The sequence below is a fragment of the Rana temporaria genome, chromosome 2, assembly GCF_905171775.1.
Source record: "Rana temporaria chromosome 2, aRanTem1.1, whole genome shotgun sequence".
NCBI classification, from domain to species: Eukaryota; Metazoa; Chordata; class Amphibia; order Anura; family Ranidae; genus Rana; species Rana temporaria.
The window spans coordinates 377,319,186-377,344,753 of NC_053490.1; the positions used below are offsets into that span (position 1 = coordinate 377,319,186).

A 25,568-nucleotide genomic window follows, 5' to 3' on the forward strand; every position below is an offset into this window, starting at 1 on the left:
CTGTGATAGACAACACATCTCAGCATTGGACCCACATTCTGTTTATTACAGGCACGGGGTCAGAAGGAGGCGAGGCTGTGGGAGCGAGCAGAGCAGAGGAAATTTCAATGTAAGTTGAAACAGCGTGCTATACCGCTCTGCGATCCCACGGCTCTCCTCTTCCTCTATGCTCTCTGCCATCGGGGCGATCACTGGGAGAACGGCCCTCCTCTTCCTACTGTCATAATCTGGCCACCAATGGGAGCACATGAGTCTTCTATGAGGGCAAAGGGAATCTGCAATTGGAGGAACAGTGAATCTGCAATGGGGGCAAAGTGAATCTGCTATGGGGGCAAAGTGAATCTGCAATGGGGGCATGGTGAATCTGCAATAGGGGCACGGTGAATCTGCAATGGGGCACGGTGAATCTGCAATGGGGGCACGGTGAATCGGCAATGGGGGCACGGTGAATCGGCAATGGGGGCACGGTGAATCAGCAATGGGGGCACGGTGAATCAGCAATGGGGTCACGGTGAGTCCGCAATGGGGGCACGGTGAGTCCGCAATGGGGGCACGGTGAGTCCGCAATGGGGGCACGGTGAGTCCGCAATGGGGGCACGGTGAGTCCGCAATGTGGGCGCGGTGAATCGGCAGTGGGGGTACAGTGAATCGGCAATGGGTGCAAAGTGAATAGGCAAAGGGGGCAAAGTAAATCAGCAATGGGGGGTGGTGAGTCCGCAATGGTAAGCACAGTAAGTCCGCAATGGTGAGCACGGTGAGGCTGAAATGGTGAGCGCGGTGAGGCTGCAATGGTGGGCACGGTGAGGCTGCAATGGTGGGCACGGTGAGGCTGCAATGGTGGGGACAGTGAGGCTGCAATGGTGGGCACGGTGAGGCTGCAATGGTGGGCACGGTGAGGCTGCAATGGTGGGCATGGTGAGGCTGCAATGGTGGGCACAGGTGAGGCTGTGCTGAGGGGAACTGATAAAGTTGTTAATATTTATTTTTGCAACTTAATTCTGCAAAAAACATTTCACAAGATAATTTATGAGGTAGTGGCGAGGCCTGGCTAGTGGCTCAAACTTGAAATTTTGAGCCCTGTCCTAGTGTTATTGTGGGGTCCCATTCTAAAGTATGGTAACCAGTAACTAGTACAACTGTAAGATTGGTGTAGAAGTAATCCTTCATCCTCACATTAGTGTTCTGGTGATGTGGGAATCTGCAAAGGGAACTTAGTAGAATCTGTAAGTCCCCTTTAAGATAAGGGGGCCTTCAAATATCTTCCCCCACTACATGAATGAATAAAGGGTACATACTGTATTACTTGGATGCATGTATGGATAAGGGTGTGGTATGGATTTCGGGGAGGACACAATGGAGTTGATTTCCTAAAATTGGAGAGTGCAAAATCTGGTGCAGGTACCAGATGTTTTTGTCAAAGCTTAATTGAATAATCAGAAGATAGAAACTGTCTACCATGCACAGCTGCAGCAGATTTTGCACTCTCCAGATTTAGTAAATCAACCCCATGGCTTTTCTTCATTTTGTTACCTGGGGTCTCTTCTAAATCTATACTAGATCCTTGTCTAGGATAGGTGGGTGGAGTTTTGCATTGAGATGGAACACTATTACTAGTTCATGGTGCATGGGTGTATGAAAGTAAAATAAATAAAAACAAAGACACATTGTGAATAACATAGTATTGTTTTAAATTTTACTAGTATTTACTCCAAGCAACGTCAAATAATGTCCTGTAGCAGGTCCCTTATTTAATATGCATTGGTGCCTTCTCCAGAAAAGTTGCAAAGTTTCTGCTCCATTAACTTTTAGACAGCCCATTAGGAAATGAGGGGGATCCTAAGAGGGAAACCTGTCAGTGCAGGAAATCCTGTCAGCAAATGCACAGGGAACTCTTGTGAGATGTATAATGCCCATTCTAACCCCCCCCCCCAGTACATTTATGTGGGAGAACACAGCAGCAAGTCCCTGCTGTTTCATTACATTTCATACCTATGAGGGTCAGTACTGTATATGCAATATATTGTATTATTCATTACAAGGGACAAGGTGCTTAAGGGGCAGAGCCCCCTGCACCAAAGCACCCCCCCCCCATGTTGATGGCATGTGGCCTGGTATGGTTCAAGAGGGGGTGGTCACTCACCCCCCCCCTTTTCCTGATCTTCTGGGCTGCATGCCCAGATAAGAGTCTGGTATGGATTTTGGGGAGGGTCTCATAGCCTTTTTTTTTGGCATGCTGTATCTCTTAAAAACCATACCAGACCCTTAATCCAACCCTGAAAGGCAGTATTTTTTATACATTCACCCTGCTGAGAGCTGATAAATCATCGGTTGTTAAGGATGTGGCAGCCACCCGCGCCTTAACAACCATGTTGCTTACTGGTTTTAAGGATGCAGGCGGCTGTCAGTTCCTTAAATGTCGCATGCCGGGACCACTTCTTATTTACTGCCTGCATTTGTTTTTAAATACTGCATAAAGCAATAGACAATTGACATTTTTAGGATTGCATGTGGTATTTGGCAAAACACCTAAATACCACGTTTGATCTGGTTCTGTGAATGATGCCCACTGTCCTATTAAACAACTTGGGACTAAATATATAATATTTTAAATATCTAAATAGAAATGAGTAAAAAAGATAACAAGCATATATTACCATAACAAACTCATGATTTTAATTTCACATTACATAGCTGGTTGTTGTTTTTTGTACTATACAGTATACTAATTTTAACCATTCATTAGTTACATTAGCATTATAAATTAAACATCACATACAGGAGAAACATTGCATTTTAGGTGTTTGCTTAGTCTTTTTCTTTAGGTTTATTTAATCTACATTTGCAACATGCCATATATCTTAGTAGAATATTGCTGACAAACACATCTATAAGCAGCACTGTTTAAAGCCAAACACCTCCAGAGATAAACTTGTTGCACACTGCTGTTGTCCACTTCTACATCGCTGTTAGTAAGCTAAACCAGCAGTTAACAATGTGATATAAACAGACACAAGTACTGCGATTTTATTTTATAACAAAGAGGAAGCTTTTAACAATATTATCTGCTACTAAATTTTTGCATTTAATATTGTTTTTATTTATTTTTTCTAAATGTGATTTAAGATGACTAGCAGGGAAAATTATATTAAAAGCACACATCATAACCACAAACCATAATAAAATAAATTCATTATCATCTTCATAATGATAATGGTGATCATCATTATCATCATCACCACCACCATTATCATCACCATTGGTTTTAAAGTGAAATTTAAGAACTATAACTGAAAAAGCGTAAAGTACAACTTACATATTCAGTGAAAGCTTTCAGGACAGAAAAGAAGTGGAAACAGGCAAGTCTTGACAGCTTTTGGCGGATAGTATTGAGATGGCAGAAGTGTCTTTATTAGCTCTTTCTAGCAGTGAGATGCTTAACTTGGAAATAGGAGTTGATTTATTAATGGAATATGGACTGTTCATTTAGCTAAGTGAATAAAGTGAATAATTTACTTTACTCAATGAAAATTTATTTAAAAAATATGTTTTTTTTCCCCTTGCGCATGATTTGATGGTTAAAGTCAACACAGCTTTACTTTATTCTCAAAGTTCTTTGAACATTTATTTTTCTAAGTGAACATTTTGTACTTGTTTTGTTTTTTAGCCCCATAAACAAATAGTGCGAGAAATTTGCAATGCTAGAATACAGTGGCCTGGATTCAGAAAGAAGTTACGCTGGCGTATCTATTGATACGCCGCGTAACTTCTAGGATGCACCGGCGTATCTTTTCTGTATGCAGAAAACAAGATACGCCAGAATGTTGCTAAGATCCGACTGGCGTAAGCCTCTTACGCCATCGTATCTTAGTTGCATATTTACGCTTGCCGCTAGGTGGCGCTTCCGTAGATTTACGTGAGGAATATGCAAATTAGGTAGATATGCCGATTCACAAACGTACGTACGCCCGGCTTTTTCCGGCGTAAAGTTACCCCTCATAAAGCAGGGGTAAGTCATGTTAGGTATGGACGTCGGAAACGTACGAACAGCGTCGTAATTTACGTCGTTTGCGTAAGTCGTCCCTGAATGGGGCTGCACGTTAGTTACGTTCACGTCGAAAGCATTGACTATTTGCGACGTGATTTTGAGCATGCGCACTGGGATACGTCCACGGACAGCGCATGTGCCGTTCGAAAACAGCGTTAATTATGTGGGGTCATGATAGTTTAACATAAAACACGGCCACTACCAGCCAAACTTGAATTAGGCGGGCTTACGCCGACACATTTAAACTACGCCGCCGTAACTTAGGGCGCAAGTTCTTTCTGAATATGGAACTTGCGCCCTAAGTTACGGCGGCGTAGTGTATCTGAGATACACTACGCCCGCCTATAGATACGATAATGTATCTGAATCTGGCCCAGTGAGATTATTTTCTGCAGGCTCTATTCCTTTAAAATGTGATGCAATATGACTGGCTGTTCAAAATGAATGTAGAATTACTTTAGGGCCAGTTCACACCAGACGCAGTTCTGTACAGTTTTGTGTGCATTTTTTCTGCACTATAATTGCATGCACAGTGTTTTCCATGTATTCCAATGGCTCTAGTTGGCTCTAGTTCACACCATGCAGTCAATTTCCGGTGCAGAAACTGACTGGAAACTGACTGCATGGTGTGAACTAGAGCCAACTAGAGCCATTGGAATACATGGAAAACACGGTGCATGCATTTTGTGCAGAAAAAAAAAAAGCACACGGAACTGAACGGAACTGCATCTGGTGTGAACTGGCCGTTAATATATTTAACTTTATTATGAGCAAGTAGTCCCTAAAATGTACTGACTGTTCTACCTGTTCTTGTTATGTGGGTAACTGAATTGTTCCATAGTTTTTTGTGCTGTACAAATATTGAGCTTCCCTACATGCAATGTTAAGTGAAACATGTTTTCTGCAATAAACTTCAAGTGCTCTCACTTCCAATCTACAGATAAGACACAGATAAGAATTAATTCTGTTTTTTGTTTTTTTTTTGGGGGGGGGGGGGTTAAAAAAGCAGATGACTTGCATATTAACAAGTCTTCAGCTTCAAAAACAGAGAAAAACATTTTCTTAAACCAATTTATCCCCACTATCCACTATGGGATAAGGATTATTTGAATCATGATTTGAATCAGAAGTTAAAGTACATAGCAGCTGTATAAAAAAAATGCTGTTGTGGCCAAATGGCACAGGAGCTCTGTCTAGCCCAGCAGTCTGTAGAATTCTATGAGAGGCTAAAAACTGCTAAAGCTGGATGGTGCTCTAAATGGTATTGGTATAGGGCAGCATGTAACCAGAAACAAATGCCTGGAAAACAAACAGGCTGCCTTCTGGGCTTTTAATTCAGAATGCTTTCTGCTCCAAATGCTAGTACCACTCAGTGCACCATCCATCCCCATCAGCTTTCAGCCTCAGCTATGGGGCTGGACATAGCACATTTGCCTTCTAGTTGCACCAAAACATAAGGGGCCTGATTCCCAAAAACCTGTGTAAATTTAGGATTATCTAACTTATGTCATTTAAGTTACGGCGCCCTAAGTTGGTGTCGTAAGTACCGTATTCTCAGCGCATTTGCGGTCAAAATTGCGCCATCCTTAACCTAAGTTCCAATGCGTAAGGCGTGGTTATGGCAAGTGGGAATGAAGTGGGCGTGCCTCATTGTAATGAGCCGTGACCCCATGCAAATGAAGTGCCGGCCGTACTGCGCATGCGCGCACGAATCTGGACCTCACTGCGCATGTGCAGAACTTTGGTCATCGCAATCAGTGAGATAGGTAAAAGGCCAAGCGTACTTAGTTTGAGGATCGCCCTGTGTCTAAATAGCCCCAGTCAAACACACTTCTATTGCAAAAGTATTTCCCTGTGTTCCCTTCCTAAAGCAAGTTGCTTCTGCTTTGAACGTTTGTCAGTGTTTGTTGGTAAGATTTGTTTGTGAGAAAAGTGTTTGTGGAGTTGGAGGGTATAGTTGGTGTTTGTTTTTGCTAATTTGTTCTTTGTTTTGATTGTTTGCCTGTTTGTTTTTGATAAGTGTTTCTTTTTTGGTGTGTGATTGTTTTTTGTTTTCCTTTTTTGCCTGTTTGTTTTTGAATTTATAGTAGCTGTCTGTATATTTTTTTTTGCTTGTTTTTATTTTCTTTGTTGTGTGTGTGTATTGTTGTTTGTTTTTTGGGTGAGTTCCCTGTTGCTGGGTGTTGTCTGTCATGGCTCCCAAGCGCAGGAAGCTTAATTTTACACTGGCAGAGAAGCATATACTTGCTCAGGGCGTCATTAAATATGGGCGATTTCTCCATGGCCCTGAGAGCCACAACACCACCCCGGCCAGGAGGAAGGAGATCCTTAAAAATATTACCGATCGGATAAATGCGGCGGGGGGGGGGGAGACCAGGACCATCGCTGGAGTTCAAAAAAAAATAAATGACTTGAGGAGCGTGTCCCGGAACAAGCTGGCAACGCTGCATGCCCATACCAGGGGCACTGGAGGAGGGGGACCCTGCCCAGTCAGGATGAGTGAGGAGGAATGGGCAGTGGCCCAGTGTTTCCACCCACAGCAGGTGGTGGGCCTGCCTGGCTTTGACAATGATCCTCTTATGAGGACAGGTAATTTTTTGGAATTTCTATCTGGTGATTAGCATGTGTGGGTGGGGGAAGGGAAGATGTGCCAAGTGTGTGGATCCAACAACCTGTGATTGTTTTGTGTCCTCCCCAGATGGCCAGGAGGTTGCAGCCCCATCAGCCCAGGAGTTTGCTGGGTCATCAGCCCAGGAGGTGGCAGCCCCATCAGCCCAGGAGGTGGCAGCCCCATCAGGTCAGGAGGTGGCAGCCCCATCAGGGCAGGAGGTGGCAGCCCCATCAGGGCAGGAGGTGGCAGCCCCATCAGGGCAGGAGGTGGCAGCCCCATCAGGGCAGGAGGTGGCAGCCCCATCAGGGCAGGAGGTTGCTGGCCCATCAGGGCAGGAGGTTGCTGGCCCATCAGGGCAGGCTGCTGCACCACCCCCAAGACAGGCTGATGCAGAGTCCCAAGAAGGGCAGGATTCGCCATGGGAGGGGAGTGCCTACAACTCCCCTAATTTGGATGTTGAGTGGGAGGAGGATGAGGGGGAGGAAGATGACAATATTGAGATTGGGCAGCAAATCATGATGGGCCAAGATATGACCTTTGAGTCATCCCCTGAGGGAACCCCACAGGCGCCCAGCAGTCAGGCCACCATCATGGGTCGCCCCTTCCAACCCTCCTCCAACATGCAGCAGCACCCATGGCTCACTCCAACTCCTCCTCCAAGGCCACAAGCCTCAGGCGCAAGTAGGAGGCCGACCCCGGAAAACAGGGGGGGTTGGTGCGTCTGCCGGTCAGTCTGTTGAGGGACAATGTCCGGCAGACCCGCAGTCTGTCTGCAATCCAAAAAACTATGACCAACGTGGAGCACAGCCTGGGTGCAATGAGGGAGTCACTGGGTGAGGTGGCCACCAACTCAGTGGGGGTCATCACGTGTTTGTGGGACCTGAAAAACGCAACAACAGGCGTGGCCCAGGAGGTGACTGCCCTCACCCAGGCTGTGCAGGCCAATACCCGGGCTGGCCAGGCTAATACGGCTGACATTACTTCCTGTCTGACAAGGATAGCCGTTGCCTTGGAGGGAAGGCCAGCAGGAGGACAGACACCAGGGGAGGCTCCTTCTTCCCCTGCACAGACCCCCCCCATGAAAATACTCCCTCCCCTGCACAGACCCCCCCGTGAAGATCCCCCAGTCGGCCGTGGCCGTCCCTGTGGCCGTGCCCGTGGCCGTGGGCAGCCCAGAAGGAGCACTCGGCAACATCCTTAAGTTGCAGGGGTACTTTTGATTATTTTTTTTTTTTTTTGCTACTGTACTTATGATTTGGTTTATGTGTGTGAATGATGTGTGAATGTGGGGGGGTGGCATTCCTGAAAACATAAGGGTGTCACCCTCAGTTTTGGTGGAGTATGGATCCCCAGGACCAGGGAGAAGTCATCCTAGGTTCCTGAATGGTGTATGAATGCACAGTGACATAATTGGAGCCGTGGCGGGGCGTTACTGCTCCCAAGTACCAAAGGGGGGGGGGGGTACTTGGATCTAATCCAATTCGATGTGCATGTGATGTGTCTGTGCTAGAGACCACAGTGACGCGCATTCATGCATTCTCATTGTGAGATAATTAATGTGCGTTTTGTACCAAAAAAAAAACATTCTCATTGTCATATAAGTCATGTGCATTTTATGTGCAAAGAAAATGTTTAAGGGTCACATAATCTCTGTGATTTATTCTGGGCAAAGCAAAAAAATAAAGATAATTAGGGTCCATTTACTGGGCAAAGATGCCTTCAGCCAGTTGTCTCCTTATTACCTGGCCCTCAGCAGTCCGGGTAGAGGGGTTTGGGGGGGGGGATTGCCTGGGTGGGGGGTTAGGTCAGGACATATCTCAACATGCAGGCCCCTTCTCACAGTATAATTATGGAGGATGCAACATGCCCCAATAATTTGGCAGACAAAGTCTGGGGAATACAAGAGTGTACCCCCAGTCTTGTCAAGGCATCTGAATCTGGACTTGAGAAGGCCAAATGTCCGCTCTACTATTGCCCGGGTCTGGATGTGCACCTCGCTGAATTTGCGTTCTCCGGGTGTTTGGGGGTTCCTAAAGGGGCTCATCAGGTGGGGTCCCAACGCATATCCAGAGTCACCTGTAAGGGAAAAGACAGGAGGATATTAGTCATGCATGTGCCCCTTGTGATGTCTGCATCACGGGGGGGGCATACCTGACACCAATGTCACTCACCAATCAGCCAGCTGTCTCCATACACATTCTGCTCCAAGTCTTGGTAGATCTTGGTCTGCCGTAGGATGTAACTGTCGTGGCACGACCCTGGAAACTTGGCACAAACGTGCCAGATGAGGCCATGGGCATCTACGATCACCTGGACATTGATCTAATGCCAGCCTTTCCTGTTTCTGAACAGGTGTTCAGTTTCATGGGGGGGGCTGTAGTGCCACATGGGTGCAGTCTATCGCCCCGATGGTCCTTCTGAAGCCAGCAATGCTGTAGAAGTCTGTCATGGCTTGCAGACGCTGCTCCTCCTGGGTGGGCATCACAAACTGGTTGGTCATGCGCCGCAGTATGGCAGGGACCACCTGATGGACACATTTGCTCATTGTCGACTGCACCATCCCAGCCAGACCTCCAGATGCACGCTGGAATGAGCCACTGGATAAAAAATGGAGGGTTGCCATCACTTTATGAAGAGGTGTCAGGGCATGGGAGCGTCTGGTTGGGGTGATAAGATCCTCATGAAGTAGTTGGGTGATCTCCAGGATGGCCTCCCTATCAAACCTGTAGTTGCCATACACCTCATAATCTGGCGTTTGCAAAAGATCACGCCGTGGACGATAAACTCTCGCCTGTGCCCTCATCCTCCTCCTCTGTGCCCTCCTCCTCCTTTGTGCCTGTAAGGCAGCAAGTGCCGTCAGAATCATAGCTGGCCCTGGCATTTTTACACAAAGATCCTTCTCAACTATAGCTCTAAGCTCTAGTCACTACCTACAGCAAACCCTTCCACAGCATGTGTAAAATTAGGGCTGGTTTTATAATGTGGAAATTTAGTCAGAAAAACTAACAGGTGCGCACAGGGCGGAAAATACGGCGCACACACTTAATTTTGAGAATCGCCCTAACTCCCTCATTTGCATCTTTGCCTATCAAAAACAGCGGCGAGCCTAGCGTAATTTGCGCCCGGGGATGCGCAGGTGTAACTAATTTAAGTACGGCTGAAAATACGGAAATCTTTGCTTAACTCGTTTTGAAGATCGTGCGCAAATATACGCGCCATGTAAATTTAGAAAACTTGAGATAAGTCTGCGTATCTCTTTTGGGAATCAGGCCCAAGGATCTCATGCACCAGGTTAAATGCCCAGTGTGCATAAGGCCCTATGCTTAGAAATCCAATACATTTTCCCATTAGAACCTTTATGCCCCGTACACACGTACAGGTTTCCCGGCTGACTTTTTACCTCTGGGAAACTTGAGGGGAAAGCCGAGAACCTGCTCAGTCAGTCTTTCCCCCTACACTACTATGAGAGTTTTGTTCAGGAATCCCGGCCGTGTGTATGCTCCCCTGCAGGCTTTCCCAATAGGTAAGCCGCCGTAACTTAGAGAGGCGAGTACCGTATTCAGAAAGAACTTGTGCTCTAAGTTACGGTGGCGTGGTGTAAATGGGCCCGCCTAATTCAAATTATCAAGGCAGTGGGCGTGTTTTATTACAATGAACCGTGACCCCATGTAAATGAGTGGCCGATTGAACGGCGCATGCGCGCGCATGCTTAGAGTCACGTCGCAAATACTCCCCAAGATACGTCAGCTCAATGCTTTGTCGACGTGAACGTAACATACGCCCAGCCCCATTCATGTACGACTTAAGCAAACGACGTAAAATACAACGCTGTTTCGACGTTCCTGATGTCCATACATTAACATGACTTACACCTGCTTTATGAGGGGTAAACTTACGCCGGTCGTACGCCTTACGTAAACAGCGTATAATAATACGCCGGGCGCAAGTACGTTCGTGAATCGGCGTATCTAGCTCATTTGCATATTTGACACAGAAATATACGGAAGCGCCCCTAGCGGCCAGTGTAAATATGCACCCAAGATACGACGGCGTAGGAGACTTACGTCAGTCGTATCTTGGCAGAATTCAAGCGTAACTGATTCTAAGGATCAGGCGCATAGATACGATGGCGCTCATTCGGACATACAACGGCGTATCAGTAGATACGCCGTCGTAAGTCCTTTGTGAATCTGCCCCGGGGAGTCTAACATAAAAGGAAACCTTTCTTGAGAGAGATAGTGGGCTGGAGTGGAGATTAATATCTGTAGATTTGTAGTGTCTCATCTGTTATTTGTATAGTGTAGATATGCTTGTAGTTATTTATTCAGATAGAGGGGTAGCAATTTTGCTCTTTAAATTTGTCTGCATGTCATTGCTTGATAAAGTGCTTTTACACAGTTGGTTGTTATTTTGTCGGAAGCCCATAGTCTTCCCTAATAAAGTGCAAAATATATTTACTCATGATTTTATCCCAGCTGAAGTTATTTTTAATACATACTTCTGTTGACTATATTTTTATAATATGATGTATAGAATATATCACTGATGTGGCACACCCAAAACAGGTAGGACGTACAATATATAATCCACAGCAGTGTTTCTTAACATATTTTCATTCAAGGCACCATTTAAAATTATAGACAGTCTCAAGGCGCCATTTAAAATTACGGACAGTCTCAAAGCACCCTTTAAAAATATGGACAGTCTCAAGGTACCCCATTCTAAAATGTAAACAAATTATTCTAAAAAGTTTTACATAATGCGGCAGCATCGGCACATGAAGGTCACCCAACATTAGAGGTGATTTATTCTTACAAAGCAAATACAATTTTGCACACTGGTACTGACTAGTATTCCAATGTTTCTCCTCTCCCTCAGTTTCTCTACATCACTCAGCTAATGTGACCCCTGTGTTGATGGAAAGGGGGTTCAAACAAGGATGCTGTGTAGGTGATCAACACCTTTCTTGATGGCATCACTGGTTGTTAGGATGCTGGTGGCTAGAAGGTTGAAATGGTGCACAATAAAAACTTGTGGATTTATGTAACTATAAGGCAGGTTTGATCCACCTGATGGCTTGTATACATTTCTGGGTAATTTTTAGGTATTTTGCCAAGGCACCTCTGAAGAAACCTCAAGGCATCCTGGTTAAAAAAAAGGTTGATCTACAGTATGTAATTAAGTGTAAACACAGATGCATGCATGTGAAAACTCAAAATTGTTGAAATTGCAGTAGGTTATAAAACAAAAAAACATAGCCCAAACATTTGTTTGATAATTTTTTCAACAATTTGTAACTATTAAATTATTTATGCAATATGGTGAGGTTTAGTGACAACAGTGGTGATAAGTTAGAACATGTCATACAATCACAGAATAATTGTCTGGTATATTAAATACTGAGTTACTTCTACTTTTTTCTGGTTTTAAACTCAATAGACAATACCAACTTCTTTTTTAAGCCTCTAAAATTCATCAGCCCAAGCTAACATTAATTGTGGGTCCTTAAATTAATAGTGAAACTGCTTCTGACCTTTATCATTAAATCTGCAAAACTAAAACACTTCAAAGGGCTTTTATGCTGTATATCCTATTATGATTGTACTGCTATCAACTTTCATTGGTGTTTTTGAGGTTAATTGAAAAAGAATCCATGATTTGAAAGCAAAATCAAGACAGATTAGTCATTTTCCATGCATACATGAAAAATGTAGAACAAAAATAATGTCTGCATTAAAAAAATGGACTGAATTATAACTGGAAAGAAAAAAATATTTTGGCGTCAAACAATTAAACTGACGAGTGATTCTATTTAAGTATGTTTTTCTTAATTTTCCCATGTTGTTTGGGAATGGTATTAGTTTTAGGCTTCTTAAGATTGGTTTGACTGTTTTTGCCACATTCAATATTAATAACTTTATCACACCTGAAAAATCAGTAGTCACTTATTGACCTTCCATCTTGGCATACGTCATAAACCTATCGTTTTGATACTGGGAGATTGGCACTGCTAACTGTTGGTGCAGAGATCCCTGAGCTGAGAGTGATGCCCTATCCTAAGCCCCTCTCAGACTAAAACCCCAACAGCAAAGTTATTATATGAGAATTTTCTCATACAGGAATGTAACACATTACCATTATCTGTGAATCATTTGTAGCTTTGTGTCCCGGAGAAAGAGCTAAAACAGAAGAAAAAAAAGGAAAAAGTTGATGCACCACCTCAGATAGCTGTGAACATCATTTAACTAAAGAATTAAAAATAAAAAGTATTGTGCTTAAAAAAAGTCCACATAGATTCAGTAACATCACAGTATCATAGTGCTTTTTCAACATAGATTAAGAGGAGTGTGCTACCCTCTTCTAGTAGACCTCAGGGGAGTAGACCAGAGTTTTTAATGACAGCGCAGGAATTAGCATGTGTTCTTTCACACATATATTTTTCATAAACAACTGTTGGTTATTAAAATTTCTTGGGCAGAGGAAATCACAGAATAGAGAGTTGCCAAGTGATGGTGTGCTAAACAGATCACATGTTTGAATATGTAGGTGTGATGCCAGATATTTTTACATGGTTCATCTTTAGAATTATTAGTGTTAATTTCATGCACACATGTTAATTTGATAATATATTTTCACAGTAGGGCAGTGAGCCAGGGTTTTTATTGGGAGGTTCAGGTCGACCATGGGTTTGACCTGAATCCAGGTTGTTTTTAATTGGAAAAGATGTAGAACTATGTGTTCATTCCTATCTATAGCAACCACTTGCCAAACTACATTTCTTAGCCTCTGAACTGTGGTTATGTGGCTTAAACATGTAGCTGTGTCACCCCCCCCCCCTTTTTTTTTATGAGCAATATTTAGTTGATCATGAGAGCAGACTTTGGGCTAGATTTAGGGCTCATGATTTGGGGCTAAAAACAACAGCATGGTCCTCTTGGTGTTCATTTTTTTTGGTTTTCTTTTATATACAAATGGAAGGAGTCTAGGTGAGGGGAGGTTGGATAAAGGGGAAAAAAGAGGAGGGAAGAGAGACAAGGAGAGGGAAAGGGAGAGGAGAAGAGAGAAAAGAAAAAAGAAAGAATGGGTAAAGAATATTCCTCAGATTTTTTTTTATCAACTTACTGTTTTTTTAGTTTGTTTTGTGTTCTTCCTTTTGTTTGCAGGAAGGCAAGCTAAAAGTACACTATACTATTTATTATAATACGTTTGCTTGTACTAACCACCTTACTTCACATTGTACATACAGTATATGTAAAGATGTCTGGCTAATAAAAAATAGAATTATTAGGGTTAATTTCATGCAAACATGCTCACTGAAGGCCATTTGATAATATATTTTCACAGCAGGGCGGTAAGCCAGGGTTTTTAATGGGAGCTTAAGATTCAGGTCGATCATGAGTTTGATCTGAACCTAGGTTGTTCACAATGTGAGAAAATGTTGAACTATGTGGTCATTCCTGTCTATAGCAACTGTCATGATCTTTGGAATACTTTGGAGTATTTCTCCTTGATTCTATTACACAGTGGTGGGCTCTCCACCCTGTCTTAAATATCCCTCCCTTCAGATGGCTCTGTGGAAGGCATTGTTATATGTTTTGACCATTTTTTTGCTTATGTACTTTTAAGCGGAGGTCCACCCTAAAAAAAATAAAAAAAAATGAACATTAAAACACTCCTTTAAATTTTTTTAAAAACATTTGAATAAAAAGGTTACTTACCAGAAATGGCTGTTCCTAGGCAGTCTTCATAATCTGCCACTTCCTTCTCTGCGGTGCTCTTCGGTCTCGTCCTCATCCTCGCATTGCCTCCTGGGAAATGGGGCATGCTGTCTTCTGAGACCTCCGTATCCCAGAAGGCAGCCGGCCATTCACAAAGCACTGCGTGACTCGCACATGCGCAGTAGGAAACGGGCAGTGAAGCTGCAAGGCTCTACTGACTGTTTCCCTTATTTAGGATGGCATGGCGCCGGCACCCGATCTGATGGACGGATCGGCTTTGGGGGGCCGACATTGCGGGCCCCCTGGACAGGTAAGTGTCCTTATTAAAAGTCAGCAACTACAGTGTTTGTAGCTGGTGACTTTAAAAAAAAATTGTGGCTGGAACACCGCTGAAGGGCGTTTTTGGATGGGCCAGCCCCTTCACTTTAAAAAGCAAGGGTTACTGGTCATCTTTGTTCAGTGTGTGTTGAAGGAGACATGAAGTAGTTATCGAAAGATTACATACTTAGGGTTAACAGCATTTGGGACACTTGGTCAGTGAAAATCAATAAAAGTAGCATTGTGAGATTCATGAAAGGAAAAAAAACGCTCAGCAGGGCTTTTCCATAAACTCATACCGGTAAGTAGATTTATTAGGCCATAAAAGCATTAGTGCTAAAAAGATGCCATACAGTCAATAGAATGCGAGTGGTACCATTACCAATTGCCATGGCTGAGATGGAAGATCGGTTGAGCAGGCATTCCTCACTGGGGGTATCCAGGTGCTGATGTGTTAAACCATACCGGGAAGGAAGGTTTTCAGCATCCAGCTGAACAAGCTGGCTCAGCAGAAGTGAAGTGACAGGATGGACAGGTCACTAGGAGGAACCGACTACCGCAACCAGGCTGGTCCGTATGCTGTTGAGGGTTTGAGAAAGGGCATGCTTGCAAAATGTGTTGTCATGGCATCCCCCGACAGCTTGCAGATCAGCCTGGTTGTGGCAGCCACCTTTTCGATTCAGCCTAGTGACTGTCAATCACTAGGATGAGTCAATCTTGATGGCTGCCATCTGTTGAGTCACTGGGAAAAAAAAACAATCCTGAGAGTAGCACTAGCCAAATGACAGCCCAGTGTTGCCAATCGTCCATATTTTTACGAACAGTTCTTAAAAAGCGGGCAATTTTTTCCCTGTTCGTAAATGTCCGTGGTTGCGGGAATGTGCCAGTAAAAATAGCCGAGATTGGTTCGGCTTGGAACTGCGCATGGAGATTGGAGGCAGGGGGTGATTGGAGGCAGGGGGTGATGGTGGCTGCGGTGGCACCACAGAGGGAGATAGAGGCAGGGGGCAATAAAGGCAGGGGGCAATAGAGGCAGGGGGTGATTGGAGGCACCGCAGAGGGGGATGGTGGCACCGCAGAGGGTGGGGGATGGAGGCAGGGGTTGTTGGTGGCACCGCAGAGGGGGATGCAGGCAGGGGACAATGGAGGTAGGGGGTGATTGGAGGCAGGGGGCCTGGGGGAGATTGGAGGCAGGGGGAGATTGAAGGCAGGGGGAGATTGTGGCACCGCAGAGAGGGGGGTGAAGGCAGGGGGTGTTGGTGGCAGAAGGGGATGGAGGCAGGGGTGATGTGACTAAATAATTTGCCCTTATTATATCGAAAATAACAAAAATATGTTTTTTTACCTTAATATCTACCTTAAATCACATTGCTATTTGCCTAGCGTACTTGTTTGTAGGGCGCTATATCAAAATAGTGGATGCGTGTCACAATGTGCGTTTGAGTAGTACACAGTGTAACTGTGTACCCAAATCTATGTGAAAAACCAAACAGATTATAGTCTAAACTCTATAAGTACAATAGTGCCAAATGCTGTGGAAAAAAAAAAAACAAAAAAAAAATTTAAAAGAATGTCCAGCAAATAAATAGTTAAGTGCAAAATGGATCCAGTGTTGTATCAAGTCCAGGTGCAAAATGCAAATAATCCAATCCCAAATCGCAGGGAAAAGTGCAAATGCTAAAGTGCTTGTGAATCTTCAAAATAGCCAAAGTGCGAGAAAGAAGTGATCCGCCTTCACCTATAGGTCACCAGAATAATAATGGATGGCTCCTTACCACACGGTGTTGACCAGATTACTTAAAATATGGTCGATCAGGCTTGTTTTAAATGAGGATCAGCAGGGTCTCATTGGGTTCCAATGTCAGCGATTGCAGCAAATGGTGTACCAAGGAAGGAGAAGAGATACCACCATAGTGTAAAACCATTTAATATACAAAAGTTAAAATTACAATGCCAAATGGCCTCTTACTGCCTCGACGTCACGTTTCAGTTAAACCGTCTTCAGTCGCTTCCTGAAGACGGTTTAACTGAAACGTGACGTCGAGGCAGTATCCGAGCGCACACGCATAGCCACGCACTTCCGGTCTCACTGGTTGATGGACAACTAGCGGTGGAATGCACGCTAGTGGACCAGGACGCGGCCATCTCTTATCTTGTCTTACTATCCCCACCACCTACAGCCTCAGTGCCGGGAACGGGCACCAGCAACAGTAAGAGGCCATTTGGCATTGTAATTTTAACTTTTGTATATTAAATGGTTTTACACTATGGTGGTATCTCTTCTCCTTCCTTGGTACACCATTTGCTGCAATCGCTGACATTGGAACCCAATGAGACCCTGCTGATCCTCATTTAAAACAAGCCTGATCGACCATATTTTAAGTAATCTGGTCAACACCGTGTGGTAAGGAGCCATCCATTATTATTCTGGTGACCTATAGGTGAAGGCGGATCACTTCTTTCTCGCACTTTGGCTATTTTGAAGATTCACAAGCACTTTAGCATTTGCACTTTTCCCTGCGATTTGGGATTGGATTATTTGCATTTTGCACCTGGACTTGATACAACACTGGATCCATTTTGCACTTAACTATTTATTTGCTGGACATTCTTTTAAATTTTTATTTTTTTTTTTATTTTTTTTCCACAGCATTTGGCACTATTGTACTTATAGAGTTTAGACTATAATCTGTTTGGTTTTTCACATAGATTTGGGTACACAGTTACACTGTGTACTACTCAAACGCACATTGTGACACGCATCCACTATTTTGATATAGCGCCCCTCACCTCACTATACAATATATGCAAGTCAGTCACCTGATTTTATTTGGGAGCAGCTTCACTCAGTTAGTCACTTGATTTATCAAGTATATAATTTAGTGTAATTCATTTGGCGCAAGATTTCTTTTTCCTGTGTACTTGTTTGTAGCCCAAATACTGAAATGTGCACCTAAAAATGTAATTTAGTAACTTTTGTGAAATGCCAGTAAAAGCATGGCTGCGCCAGTAAATTTCAGGTGTCGTGCCAGTAAATTTCAATCTGGTAGGTTGGCAACACTGTGACAGCCTCCCAAGCTGTCATCAGCTGTTAAAGGGAAGGGGCAGGGGTAGTGGTGATATCATTGACCAAATATGGCCATTGGAGTCACTGCTATCCCAGCCTCTTTAGTTTAAGGGGACAGGGATTCTCTGTGATGTCAGTGATTCTTAGGTACCCTTTGGTTGCAAGCACCTGCAGCTTTCTTAGGAACCAGTGACAGTGGGAAGCTTTCATACATAGAAGCAAAAGAATAAAAATAAATACTGCTGCTATAAATGATGCCTGACTCATGCTGAACAGGCTCATCTCTACTTTCAACTTCAATAGGATGCCCTAATCTGGTTCTGTCTATGCTAACATCAGAAACATTTTTATCTTAACGCTCACCTACAAGGTTGAATTCCTCACCAATTTGAGACAAATGTCTGAGCTGGCAGCCTTATCTTACAATGCAGTGGCATGCTTTACACAAAGCGGGCTGCCCATGTAGAAGTAAAATATATTTTAAATATATTTTAAAAAAACATTCTTAATATATTTTTTTCAAATATATTGCCATATATTTGAAATGCTACAATTTTGGCCAGATTCAATATATTTCAAAAATATATTTCAATATATTTGTGAATATATTGTGGAATATGTTGCAAATATATTCATAAATATATGTTAAATGTACTTCTGAATGCATTTAGCAATATATTTATGCAACCATAAATATATTGCAATGTGCATTTTGGAATGCATTGTGAATATATTCAGAAATATATTGCTAAATGCATTCAGAAGTACATTTCACATATATTTATGAATATATTCACAATGCATTCCAAAATGCACTTTGCAATATATTTATGGCTGCAAAAATATATTGCTAAATGCATTCAGAAGTACATTTAACATATATTTATGAATATATTTGCAACATATTTCACAATGCATTCCGAAATATATGCACAAATATATTGAAATATATTTTTGAAATATATTGAATCTGGCCAAAATTGTAGCATTTCAAATATATGGCAATATATTTCGGAAAAATATATTAAGAAAGTTTTTTTTAATATATTTTAAATATATATGTAAATGTACTTCTGAATGCAAAATTTAAAAAAATACATTTCTATTAAATTTGGAAATGCTGTGTATTTATATATTGTATTTTATATATTGTAGGCCTATAAAACTAGCAAACATTTGGAAAAAAAACAATAACACAGTACAATACACACAACTTTATTATCATGTAAATATACAAAAACTACAACACAGGGAATAGAAAGTGGTGTTAACTATGGTAAATGACAATGACATAAAAGTTTGTGGTATTCTGCTGAGGTTCCTGATGTTTCCCTTCAGGTGATATTTCAACGCCGCAATTTTTCTCGTAACAGCGTCACTGATCACAGCTTATGAAGTCCCAGGAAACTTTGCCAAAGTAGCAGCTTTAAAAAGTAAATGGGAAATATTAGACTTATTAGATTTTCCCTGTGAATCAAAAGCCATATAAGACCCTTTTCACACTGCAGCGATGCTAAAGCTCAGTCGGTTTTGCAGTGTTTTTGTAGCACTTTTTAGGTGTTTTTTTTTTTTTTTTAGGGGAAAAAGTCTATATCAAAATAGTGGATGCGTGTCACAATGTGCGTTTGAGTAGTACACAGTGTAACTGTGTACCCAAATCTATGTGAAAAACCAAACAGATTATAGTCTAAACTCTATAAGTACAATAGTGCCAAATGCTGTGGAAAAAAAAAAAACAAAAAAAAAATTTAAAAGAATGTCCAGCAAATAAATAGTTAAGTGCAAAATGGATCCAGTGTTGTATCAAGTCCAGGTGCAAAATGCAAATAATCCAATCCCAAATCGCAGGGAAAAGTGCAAATGCTAAAGTGCTTGTGAATCTTCAAAATAGCCAAAGTGCGAGAAAGAAGTGATCCGCCTTCACCTATAGGTCACCAGAATAATAATGGATGGCTCCTTACCACACGGTGTTGACCAGATTACTTAAAATATGGTCGATCAGGCTTGTTTTAAATGAGGATCAGCAGGGTCTCATTGGGTTCCAATGTCAGCGATTGCAGCAAATGGTGTACCAAGGAAGGAGAAGAGATACCACCATAGTGTAAAACCATTTAATATACAAAAGTTAAAATTACAATGCCAAATGGCCTCTTACTGCCTCGACGTCACGTTTCAGTTAAACCGTCTTCAGTCGCTTCCTGAAGACGGTTTAACTGAAACGTGACGTCGAGGCAGTATCCGAGCGCACACGCATAGCCACGCACTTCCGGTCTCACTGGTTGATGGACAACTAGCGGTGGAATGCACGCTAGTGGACCAGGACGCGGCCATCTCTTATCTTGTCTTACTATCCCCACCACCTACAGCCTCAGTGCCGGGAACGGGCACCAGCAACAGTAAGAGGCCATTTGGCATTGTAATTTTAACTTTTGTATATTAAATGGTTTTACACTATGGTGGTATCTCTTCTCCTTCCTTGGTACACCATTTGCTGCAATCGCTGACATTGGAACCCAATGAGACCCTGCTGATCCTCATTTAAAACAAGCCTGATCGACCATATTTTTTTTTAATATATTTTAAATATATATGTAAATGTACTTCTGAATGCAAAATTTAAAAAAATACATTTCTATTAAATTTGGAAATGCTGTGTATTTATATATTGTATTTTATATATTGTAGGCCTATAAAACTAGCAAACATTTGGAAAAAAAACAATAACACAGTACAATACACACAACTTTATTATCATGTAAATATACAAAAACTACAACACAGGGAATAGAAAGTGGTGTTAACTATGGTAAATGACAATGACATAAAAGTTTGTGGTATTCTGCTGAGGTTCCTGATGTTTCCCTTCAGGTGATATTTCAACGCCGCAATTTTTCTCGTAACAGCGTCACTGATCACAGCTTATGAAGTCCCAGGAAACTTTGCCAAAGTAGCAGCTTTAAAAAGTAAATGGGAAATATTAGACTTATTAGATTTTCCCTGTGAATCAAAAGCCATATAAGACCCTTTTCACACTGCAGCGATGCTAAAGCTCAGTCGGTTTTGCAGTGTTTTTGTAGCACTTTTTAGGTGTTTTTTTTTTTTTTTTTAGGGGAAAAAGTCCAGTTTTTAATGCGCTTTTAGGGTGCTTTGGAAGCACTGCCCATTAATTTCAATAGGCAGGTGCGTTTTAGGAGCGCTATTTATAGTGCTCCCAACCCGCCCCAAATGCTGCTTGCAGGACTTTTTCTAATGTTGCGCAAGCGCACCGCCCCAGTGTGAAATTACTCATTGCACTGAAAGGGATGCAGTTTTATGAGCTTTTTAGAGGCGATTTCTAGCGCTAAAATGCCTGAAAACTGCCTCAGTGTGAAAGGAGTCTAACAGATGCAGCTGAGTAAATAAAACTAACAAAATTAAGCATGTATAAAAACATCAAAATATTGTAGACTTTTCAAAAATCAGTATAAAAATCAACATCTTGCCTACAACTTGCCTTATTAGTTCAGACTACTACCAGACTGAGCAAGATATCTCATGTTGACACAACAGTCAAATTGGCTTACAGTCTACATGTCAATGCTGATGTTTTCATAGGGTCTAACTGTACCTGCTTCTCTCCATCTGTCAGCCGCTTGGAGGCACCGCCTTAAAGGTTACTTTTTATTGAAGTGGTTGTAAAGACACAAGGGTTTAGCCCCCCTATACTTACATGAGTCCCCTCTCGATCCAGCGATGTCCACGAGAGCCTTGTCTCTCCAGGGACTTTCTGTAGCGGTGGGAGCTATTGGCTCCCGATTCTATCAATCACAGCCAGTGAGCTAATTAGGAGATGGGGCCAAGGCAAGGCTCAGTGTGTGATTGGACACACAGAGCTCTGGTTCAGGAGCACTGGCATGGGGCCTGAGTAGAGAAGGATCTGAGCTGCTCTGTACAAAAACCCTTACACAGAGCAGGTAAATAGGAGTAGGACATGTTTGATATTTAAAAAAAATACGTTTTAATGTTTCGGTACCAAAAGAAAACCTACCTGTTTAGGCCCTGAGTACGACACTTGACAAGGAGATAAGTTCAACTCTTCAGGCGGGACAGAAGGTGATGCACACGATACACCCACACAGGATGAACTTCCACCATCATTCTTCAGTGCTATTAGCTGCGCTCTTGTAGCTTTAAAGTATCCATTATGCCAGGCAAATCTATGGAAATGCATAAAAACTTTTTAAGTAACATAATGGCCTATTTTCTCACTATATCCATACATTTCATTTGTTAGAAATTGATGACTTGTGGAAAAATGTACTTTTACATGATTAGAGGGTTTCCTCCAGTCTGCTGCTGACCCCCCCCCCACTAGATCAAAAATATTCCAGGAGGGTTTCACCCAAGGTAAAAGTAAGGATGTTCCACAAAACAAAAATCCTACTTGTGCATATAGTATGTAGTTACCTCAGTGCACTCACTCATACTATAATGAATGTAGTACAGTAAACTCCCAGTTACCCAACGATCCCCATTGGTACTGTTTCTGGTTGCTTGAGAGCTAATAGTAACTCTCAAGCACCCATCTCCCATGGCACCCTGACCCCCTCCCACTTAGCAGCTAAAGGGGGTAGGGCTTTGGGGCAGGGTTTTACTACCCCCAAATTCACATGTGAATGAGCCTTAAAAGTGCTATTGCCAAATGCAACTAAGGGCTCATTCACAAGTGCGGTATGCAATGCTCCAATGCGCCTCTGAGAAATTCTGCAAGGTGGTGAGGAGGCAAAATGTTAACACCAATAATTGCAGTGAAAGGCACGTGATTGCAGCGCGGTAGTACAGCAATTATAGGTTTTAGTCAGGTGTGAGGAGGCAACATTAGAGGACACTGTGCCCTGTGATCTTTGACTTCTCCCATGTTGTTCAGGTAGATCTCCACCTCTCTAAGGTTGCCTAACTCTGCCTTAAAACACTGTAGAATGAAAGGGCAAATGATTGGTCAAAGAGAAAATAAAGATAAAAAAAAATACAAATAACAAAGGCAGCAGTACTGGTGGAATAACACACAATAAATAGATAAAAAAATGAAAAGACTGCACCAATATAAAAAATTCAATTAAAATAAAAAAATTTCACCAATACCAATTCACATTGAAAGATTGGCATCCAGGGGCTGATATGCCAAAAACGGTGCACAATAATTAACCAAAACAAAAAATCAGAGTGCACAGAAAAATTAGTATATAAATTCACAAAATGAATGTCCAATTATATGTGTAAACAATGAGAGGTTAATACGCCAAATCGGTGATCCCAAAATTGTATGCCAACAGCACACAATTGGCAAACCAAACCTCAAAAGTTCTTAATGATATCACCACAAAACTCAAACACTGATGACCAAATGAATAATGAAGGATGATGCAGATATGATGATCAGATACAGTGTCAGTTGAATGCAGTGATATAAAAAAACGGAAGGTGCCCACCACCGTAATTAAGTTGTCCGCTTACCAAAGGCAAGTTGTCTCAGTTGTTGGTTTTCTTCTTCCAAGTGCTTATTCCGGTTTTTCCATTCACCAGTTGTCAGTCTTGGTCAGGAGCTTTGATAGCGGCTGGCGGCCCATCTGTCAGAATCCAAAAATAAATAAATAAATAAATAAATAAATAAATAAATAAATACATTTAGCTTTCCACCTCCACACCCCCCATCCACCCCCCCCCCCACACACACACACACCCCATCCACCCCCCCACAAACACACACACCCCAGACACCGCTAACCTCCTTCTGCACAATTTATTTGATGGCAGCTGAATGTAAACAGCAGGTAGTGGGGGAACCATAGCCAGACTGCCATTGGCTGTTTCAATTTTAAAATTAGGCTGACTATTGCGCCCCCTTCCCACTGCCTGCTGTCAATCAGCAGAGGAAGACCTGAAGAAGAATGTTCTCCTTCAAATCCTCTCCTTTGCTGATTGACAACAGGCAGTGGGCGGGTGTAATAGCACACTAGCTATTGGCTACTGCAATTTAAAATAGTCAATAGCAACCTGGCTATTGATTCCCCTGCTATCTGCTTTTTTCCTGTATTCTGACAGTGGCCAGTGGCTGTTAGAATACAAAAAAAGGCCTAGGTGTCAACTGATATCAGGCTACTTCTGGGGCAGCGGGATGTAAACAGAATATCAGTACCTCATATTGTCATCGGCCTGAAAGGTGGCCCATAATTGGTATCTGTATGGAAAAATCCATATCTGTTGGCACCTAGTAGCAGGGCAGATAATAATATGCAAAAGGGAAGGGAGACATAAAACATTGGTAGCACTGTGCCCTGACATTATAATGGGGTATATTTACTAAAGGCAAATCCACTTTGCACTACAAGTGCACTTGGAAGTGCAGTCGCTGTAGATCTGAAGGGGACATGAAAAAAAAAAATGCATTTTTGCTTGTACATGATTGGATGATAAAATCAGCAGAGCTTCCCCTCATTTCAGATCTTCCCCTCAGTTCTACAGCGACTGCATTTTCAAGTGCACTTGTAGTGCAAAATGGATTTGCCTTCAGTAAATCAACCCCTATGCTGCATGGTGAGTGGATATAGAATGGAAGCCGTATAATATTATATGCAGCAATGTGCACTGAAAGTATGCTACACAGTTACTGGATATAACATGGAAGCCATATATATTATATCAAGCAGGGTGCACTGAAAGTATGCTACACAGTTACTGGATATAACGTGGAAGCCACACATATTATATGAAGCAGAGTGACATGCTGTGGAAGAGGAGCTCTATAATATTACATTACTGTGCACATGCTGCATGGTAACTGGGAAGGTGAATGCACACAGAATGAGAACTATTCAGCAGGAAATAGACAAATAAAACTTAACTCATGCACCAAACTGTCACAATTCTGATATTATTTGATAGAAGACATACCTTTAATCCAGGAGAATCCATCCAGGAGAATACAGAGAGTCTCCACCATGCCATGCTTTCCTTTTCAGACTAGGCCTTACAGGAAGTGAGAGGTGAAGGTTCACTCCTCAGGTTCCCACCCAGCTCACTTCCTGTCTTCCTGTATTATGATAGAAGTCTGTCTGTTTGAAGAGTTTTTCCCAGGGCAGGATTTACATATTAGAAGATTGAAGGCACAGAAATCACAGACCCACATCCCAATAAAAGGAATGAGAAAAAAGAAATGAGAAAAATATTTATACATGTAAGTAAGTGATGGGAGAGGCATTATATATATATATATATATATATATATATATATATATATATATATATATATATATATATATATATATATACACACACTGTATCTTCATTCTGCTATATGTGTGTGTATATGTATATATATTTATATATTATATATACACATATATACTGTGTATACACACACACACAAGAATGCAGCTATATATATATATATATATCAGATATACTCTATGTGTGTGTGTGTATGTATGTATATATATATATATATATTATATATACACATATATACTGTGTATACACACACACACACAAGAATGCAGCTCTCATCACTTCCATATTTATCTTCCAGCCCAGCCTAGTATTGGCCCATGACAACAGTGCAGCTTGGGCAGGGATATGACATTTAAAGCGAAGTTCCACCCAAAAGTGGAAGCTCCACTTATTTGCCCCCCCCCCCCCCCCACTTTGCCACATTTGCCACCTTTCGGGGAGGGAAGCAGGTTCCTGTTTTTGACAGGTACCTGTCCCCACTTCCGAGAGATCTCGCTGCGGCGGATGCGTTTCCGATGCTTTTCTGCATGCGTGTTTTTGATG

General features: G+C 42.3%; 1 long non-coding RNA gene across 1 annotated transcript; it reads right to left on the minus strand.

Annotated features, from left to right (window-relative positions):
- Positions 1-20,488: 20,488 nt before the first annotated feature.
- On the minus strand, positions 20,489-24,804 carry LOC120927271. The gene is made up of 4 exons (XR_005747063.1): positions 24,690-24,804; positions 23,253-23,365; positions 21,787-21,955; positions 20,489-20,713 (listed from the first exon to the last, which is right to left on the minus strand). It is a non-coding gene; the product is annotated as an uncharacterized LOC120927271 (long non-coding RNA).
- Positions 24,805-25,568: the final 764 nt, after the last annotated feature.